Here is a 7,851-nt window from a genome sequence, read left to right as displayed (position 1 = left end):
CACCCCCCGCCCTCCCTTCCCCCCCACCCGCGCTCTCTCTCTACCCCCCAGTCGCTCTCTCTCTTTCCCCCCCCCAGTCGCGCTCTCTCTCTCTCTCTCCCCCCCCCCCCAGTCGCTCTCTCTCTCTCTCTTCCAACAACAACATGCCCTCGAAAAAGCCTCGGCACCGCCGGGCACTTCAGCTAGTCTATATATATAAATCGGTTGATCTGTCTGTCTGTCTGTCATTCTGTCATTCTGTCTGTCATCGCCTGTGCGTCTGTCGGGCTATGCGCTCGAAAGTTACAGGGCGTACCTACGCGCGCGTTACCTCCAAAGAAAGCTTACGCTTCTGAGACGGTTTTTAAGTGTATTTACGTTTCGGCCGGGCTAAAATTGCGCCCGCGGTATCCCAAAAACCTTCAACGTTCCGCTCATTAGCATCTCATTATCCGCTCATTAGCGACAGAGTGACCTCGAGCTCGACCAATCGTACGCCAGGTTGCTGGCATGTGCCGACGGGCCAATCGGTGCGTGTGTGGCCGGGCCTTATCGTTCTGAACCGAGGTGAGTTGCCGCCATCTTGATTCCAAACTTTTCCTTTCTTTTTCCCGCTTTCTGCGTCTTAAAAAAAAACGTTGCTTTTAAAACACATATTGTTTTAAAAAAAAAATGATTTTAGAAAGTAATTAACTTATCTAATCTCATTAATTTTCCTACCTTTCCCCGTTTTTCCAGGTAGGCCTAGAAGCCTCGGCGTCTCCTCTGCACCCACGCCTGAGCTAGGCACCTCCCGGCCCCACTCGAAGGCTGGCGGGCCGAGCCTCAGCCCAGCGCTGCTAGGTGCGCGCGCAGCAGGAGCTGAGACGCGGCGTCTCTCTGGCTCGGCGGGGGCGGGGCTTGCTGAGCGTCCAGCGTTACCCTGGCAACGGCCCCGCCGGCCGTCTCGCACAGCCGCAATCGGCGGTCTTCATCTCGGGGGGGGGGGCCGCGACCCTCGGGGGGGGGGGGCCGCGACCCTCGGGGGGGGGCTGCGACCCTCGGGAGGGGCTCTGCGACCCTCGGGGGGGGCCGCGACCCTCAAGGGGGGCCCCCCGCCCTCCCTCCCCTCCGCCCTCCCCCTCCCTTCCCCCCCGCCCTCCCCCTTCCCCCTCCCTTCCCCCCCGCCCTCGCCCCCTCCCCTCCCCTCCCCCCGCGCTCCCTTCCCCGCCCTCCCCCTCCCCGCCCTCCCCCTCCCCCCTTCCCCTCCCCCCTCCCCCTCCCTCTCTTCCCCCAGTCGCTCTCTCTCTTCCCCCCAGTCGCTCTCTCTCTCTCTTCCAACAACAACATTCCCTCGAAAAAGCCTCAGCACCGCCGGGCACTTGAGCTAGTCTATATATATAAAAGAGTTTGTCTGTTTGTCTGTCTGTTTGTCTGTCTGTCTGTCCGGCTATACAATCAAAAGTTATAGCGCGTACCTACACATATGTTATATCAAAAGAAAGCTTATCATTAGGGAGTGTAATAGGCATATTTACTTTTTGGTCAGACAAAAATTGCTCGGACAGTATACAAAAAAGTTTCAAAAAACGGCAAAATTCCGCTCATTAGCATTGTGTGACGTGATGGTTGACCAATCGTACAGGGGATTAACCTGATGGTTGACCAATCGGTGCGTCACGGGGGGCGTTTCATTGCATGTGTGGGCGGGCCTAATCCTTCTGAGCTGAGGTGAGTGGCTGCCATCTTGATTCTTAACTATTGATTTATTTTTCCCACTTTCTGTGTGTTTATTTTGAAATATAGATTTCCAGCAAAAAAAAAGTTGGTTTTAAATGAAAAAAAAATCCTTTTGCAAAGGGGACTCGGGTTTTCCTCCCCTCGGCGGTGGATGAGCTGCTGCAGGCCTTGAAGCCTTGGCCTCTCCTCGCCAGCCACGCCCGAGCTAGGCACCGCCCGTCCCCGCTGTGCCTGATTCCAAACCAGCGGGCCCACAATTGCCGCCATCTTGGTAAAGGCTGGCGCGGCGGCACTGAGCGAGCGTAGCCATCGCCACCATCTTGGTAAAGGCTGGCGGGGCGGGAGACCGCTGAGCGCGTGAATGACGGCGGCGGCCTGGAGTGGGACCTCAGAGTCGGGCCGGGCCTCACGCGCTCGGCCGCGCACCGGCCGGCCCTGAGGCGCTGATCCGCACATGGGGGCTTCGGCTCACCGCGTCCGGGCTCGGAGGAAAGGGAAGAGAGAGAGGGGGAGGGAGGGAGAGAGAGAGGGGGAGGGAGGGAGAGAGAGAGGGGGAAGAGGAGAGGGGGGGAGGAGGAAGAGGAGAGGGGGAGGGAGGGGGAGAGAGGGGGAGGAGGGAGAGGGAGGGAGAGAGGGAGGGGAGGAGAGGAGAGGGGGAGGGAGAGAGGAGAGGGAAGGGAGGGAGAGGGGGAGGGAGAGGAGAGGGGGAGGGAGGGGGGTGGAGAGGGGAGGGAGGGTGAGCAGAGAGGAGGGAGGGAGAGGAGAGGGGGAATGAGGGAGGGGGGAGGGAGAGGGAGGGAGAAGAGAGGGGGAGGGAGGGAGAGGAGAGGGGAAGGAGGGAGAGGGGAGGGAGGGAGAGGAGAGGGAGAGGGAGGGTGAGGAGAGGGGGAGGGAGGGTGAGGAGAGGAGGGAGGGAGGGAAGGAGGGAGAGGAGAGAGGGAGGGATGGAAGGAGGGAGAGAGCGGGGAGGGAGAGAAGAGGGAGAGGGAGGGAGAGAGGGGGAGAGGGAGGGGGAGGGGGGAGGGAGGTGAGAGGGGGAGGGAGAGGAGAGGGGGAGGGAGGGAGAGGAGAGGGGAGGGAGGGGGAGAGGAGAGGGGGGGAGGGAGAGAGAGTAAAGCAGGGAGAGACAGGGGGAGGGAGAGAGAGAGGGTGAGGGAGGGAAAGAGTGAGGGGGTGGGAGAGGGAGGGAGAGCTCGCCTTCTTCCTTCCTTCGCAGGGATCAATCGGGCCAGGCCTGAGACACTCCCTTCCCCCCCCCTCTCTTCCAGGCTAATCCCGAACTAAACCCAACAGTCTCTCTCTCTCTCCTCTCCCCCCCATCTCTCTCTTCTCCCCCCGTCTCTCTCTCTCTCTCTCTCCCTCCCCCTCTCTCTTCCTCTCCCTCTCTCCACCCCAGTCTCTCTCTCTCTCTCCTTCCCCCCAGTCGCTCTCTCCCCCCCAGTCTCTCTCTCTCCCCCCGTCTCTCTCTCTCCCCCCCTTCCCCCAGTCGCTCTCTCCCCCCCAGTCTCTCTCTCCCCCCCGTCTCTCTCTCTCCCCCCCTTCCCCCCAGTCGCTCTCTCCCCCCCCCAGTCTCTCTCTTCTCCCCCAGTCTCTCTCTCTCTCTCTTCCAACAACAACATGCCCTCAAGAAACCCTCGGCACTGCCGGGCACTCCAGCTAGTTGTGTATATTCAAGGCAGAGATTGATAGATTTTTGGGTACTAAGGGAATCTAGGGATGTGAGGATAGTGTGGGAAAGTAGAGTTCAGGTAGAAGATCTTATTGAATGGCGGAACAGGCTCAAAGGGCTGAATGGCCTACTCCTGCTCCTATGTCTTACGTTTTTATGTTCTTATAATTGCTTCGAGTTAATCATGTTTTTCAATATTCAATTAGTTAATTATAATACACAGCGAATCATGCTGGCACTGTTAAGCGGCAACAGAGATGAAGGACTTATAAAGAGAATTAAAAGTTTTTAAAAAAGCACAACTTGACTTATGAAGCTTTCTACCCTTCTTTCTAGAGACTTCATCCCTTTTTCTAAACTCTTCCATTTCTATCATATCTGATGACTACACTTTGTGCATCAGAGCTTCTGAAGTGGCTTTTTTCTCCACTGAGATTTTCCCTTATCCATGGGTCAAGACCAACATTCCCTTTAAGCTGTGTGACCACACAGCACTCTGCAGGTCCCTCTGCAGCCGGTGAGCCAGCTTTCAAATAGAAAAATTAAATATGCGCTGAATTTTGAATGGCCCGTGCAGCCCGTTTAAAAAGAATTAGAGGGAACATTGTTCAAGACAGGTCTTAATCCTGTCTGATGCATTTTCTGTGCTTCTGATCTCCCTTTATTTTTGCTCACACGATTCCCTGTTGTCTTCACCTTCCATCTTAGAAACTAATTCGGCCATACTATCATATCCACTATCTAAAACATGAGCCCAGCACCAAATGCATTCTTCACCTCCTCTTCACTTTCTGCTTTCTGGAGCAAGCAACAAGAACTTGAATTTATGTAGCACCCTTAATGTAGTAAAACATCCCAAGGTGCTTCACAGGAGCGTGAGCAAAAAAACTTGACACCGAGCCACATAATGAGATATTGGGACAGATGATCAATAGCTTAGTCAAACAATTAGGTTTAAAGGAGCATCTTAAATGAGAAGAGAGAGAGGTAGAGAAGCGGGAAGGTTTAGGTAGGGAATTCCAGAGCTTAGGGCCTAGGCAGCTGAAGGCATGGCCGCCAATGGTGGAGCGTTTAAAATCGAGGATGCACAAGAGGCCAGAATTGGAGGAGCACAGATGTCTTGGAGGGTTGTATGGTTGGAGAATAGAAAAAAAGAAAGAAAGACTTGCATTTATATCGTGTTTTTAACAACCACCGGGGATAACTCCCCTGCTATTCTTTGATATAGTGCCATGGGATCTTTTACATCCACCTGAGAGAGCAATCGGAGCCTCACTTTAATGTCTCATCCGAAAGATGCCACCTTTGCAGTGCAGCACTCCCTCAGTACTGCATTGGAGTGTCAGCCTAGATGTTTGTGCTCAAGTCTCTGGAGTGGGGCTTGAACCCACAAACTTCTGGCTCAGAGGCAAGGGTGCCACCAACTGAGCCACGGCTGACACAGGAGGTCACAGAGATAGGGAAGGGTGAGGCCAAGGAAAGATTTGAAAACAAGGATGAGAATTTTTAAATCGAGGCATTGCCAGACCGGGAGCCAAGGTAGGTCAGCGAGCACAGGTGTGATGGGTCTACAGGACTTGATGGAGCTAGGATACGGGCAGCAGAGTTTATGTAGGGTGGAAGTTGGGAGGCCGGCCAGAAGAGCATTGCAATAGTCAAGTCTAGAGGTAACAAAAGCATGGATGAGGTTTTCAGTAGCACATGATCTGAGGCAGGGGCGGAGTCGGGTGATGTTATGGAGGTGGAGGTAGACGATCTTGGTCATGGAGCAAATATGTGGTCAAATACAATACCAAGGTTGCGAACGGTCTGGTTCAGCCTCAGACAGTGACCAGGGAGAGGGATGGAGTTGGTGGCTAGGGAGCAGAGTTTGTGGCGGGACCAAAGACAATAGCTTCGGTCTTCCCATTATTTAGTTGGAGGAAATTTCTACTCATCCAATACAGGATGTCGGATAAGCAGTGTGACGAATCAGATACAGTAGAGGGGGTGGTAAGGTAGAGCTGGTTGTTATCAGCATATATGTGGAACCCGATGTGTTTTTGGATGATGTCATCGAGGGGCAGCATGTAGATGAGAAATAGGAGGCGGCCTAGGATAGATCCTTGGGGGACTCAGAAGTAACAGTGCAAGAGCAGGAAGAGAAGCCATTGCAGGTGATTCGCTGGCTACAACTGGATAGATAATAATGGAACCAGGCGAGAGCAGTCCCACCCAGCTGGAGGATTGAGGCGAGGCATTGGAGAAGGTTGATGCGATCAGCAATGTCAAAGGCTGCAGACAGGTCAAAAAGGACGAGGAGGGATAGTTTACCTCAGTCACAGTCATATAGGTTGTCCTTTGGGACTTTGCTAAGGGTCATTTCAGTACTGTGGCAGGAGCAGAAAACTAATTGTAGGGATTCAAACCTGAAGTTGTGGGAAAGGTGCACAAGGATTTGGGAACCAACAAAACATTAAAGGATTTTGGAGAGGAAAGAGAGGTTGGAGATGGCATGGTAGCTTGCAAGGACAGAGGGGCCAAGGGTATATTTTTTAAGGAGAGGGGTGATGATGGCAGATTTGAAGGGGAGGGGGCGAGTACCTGAGGAGAGGGAACTGTTAACAATATCAGCCAACATGGGGGCCAGGAAGGGAAGTTGGGTGGTCAGTAGTTTGGTGGGAATAGAGTCGAGGGAGCAGGAGGTGGGTCTCATGGACAAGATGAACTTGGAGAAGAGGTGCATGCTTACACCCTCTACAGCTTGTAAGTCGGAAGAGATTGTAGGATATGGGGTAAGTGGGATGTGAAAAGGAGGATTAGGTACGAGGATACCGTCCTCTTCACTGCCTCAGCAGTGGCCCTTCTGATAATGGCCAGCACCGTCTCCTCCATCGGGGGTTAGAGCATGCAGGCACATCTCTCCCCCACCGGTTAGTTCCTGCAGCCTTCGGAGATGTGCCACCTTCTCCTGCAAGAGAGGGAAGTGTATCAGTGAATTGTTATATGTTATGTTTATATGGCTGTCATGGTTGAATAGCTGGCAGTGTGTGCAAGCTGTGAGATGTGGGTGTGAGGCTTGCAGGAGTGCTAAGTGTGTGAGGGTGAAGCTATGAATATTAGGTATGAGTCCTGATTGATAGTGATTGTTGGTAGGTGAGTTATGGGGGTGTGGTGATTTGAGCAGTGGCTGAGGCTAGTGGTGCAGTTGACAGGATATGGCATTTGAAGATGCATTCATGACCTTGACCACTCATGTGAGGTCATTAAATTTCTTGCAGTGCTGCATCCAGGTCCTTGGGGCTAAACTCCTGGCATTGCCCTCCGTGGCTATCTGCTCCCACTGCCTTGCCGTCGTGTGTCTGGAAGGCCTCCTGGCCTCCTGCAGATACAGGACGTCTCTTCTCCTTTCCACCTTTTCCACCAAGACCTCCAGTGCAGCGTCGGAAAATCTGTGTTCCAGCTATCTCCCACGTTCAGCCATTCTTCTGTCTTTCCCAGGTCAGATTCAGCTCACAAAGGACTCCCAGCACCTGCTCCAGCCACAATGCACCTCCCGTTTAAGAGGTGCTTTAAGCAGTGCAAACTAGCTTGAAATAGTGCAACAAGTATAGATTTTGTGCCCCCTGCTGATGCATGCTGCCAATCAAGAGCACAGTTAGTGCTGGCTGCACACAGAAATCATGTAAATAACCAGGCAGCACGAAGATGCCGTGCTGCCTGTATTACATCAAATGGGCACATTACGATCCCCACACCTGTTTTCGGGGGCTATCCAATTTGGCCCCCAATATCTCTGCCTTTGTTTCTCTCTTCACTGTTGGGTGTGAGATTGAGATTTACGTATATCTTCCCCAGTCTAGGATGCCGCATTAACTGCTAATGGTGTAGTGTCCTCTTTTGTAGGAAAGCCAAGCACAGATTGAATGACTGCCTTGTTGAATTCTTCTATTCTGTCCATCTCCCTATTGCTGTCCACTTCCACTGCCTCTCTCATTCTCAATCTTTCATCTTTGGGCTACTACTGTTCAATACAGACTTCAGGAATAGTGTACCATCTTCATCCTGGCACGCTACTGATATTGATTTCAACAACTTCAGACATTAGCTGTGTCCTCTACTATCCTGTTGGATTTTATCAGTAGGTTCATTCATATTCTGCTGGGTTCTTTTCCATTTTAGAGCCGTGTGACTCTTCTTTCTGTCTTTTTCATCGTTGTCTTTTAAATTCTATATAAATATCTATACTGAATTTGAAATGATCTTCCCACCGAATCTAAAGCACTTTATACCTGTTATCAGCATTTTTTTCAATACACTATTAAATCCATGAATGGCCTCTTTGTGAAAAGTAGTTAAGAGATTTGAATTTTTGACTTCTACTTGTTCTCCATTCACCTTTTTTTTAACTTGGACATGTCCTGACTTACCCTCGTCAATGCAATAAAATGGGCTTCTCCATCTGAATGTGTTGGTTATGATTAAGGGTTAAACCCGAATGTTCT

The sequence above is a fragment of the Somniosus microcephalus genome, chromosome 1 (genome assembly GCF_052327205.1).
Source record: "Somniosus microcephalus isolate GS21.2 chromosome 1, FLI_Smic_1.0, whole genome shotgun sequence".
NCBI lineage: Eukaryota > Metazoa > Chordata > Chondrichthyes > Squaliformes > Somniosidae > Somniosus > Somniosus microcephalus.
This window is presented reverse-complemented; position numbering follows the sequence as displayed.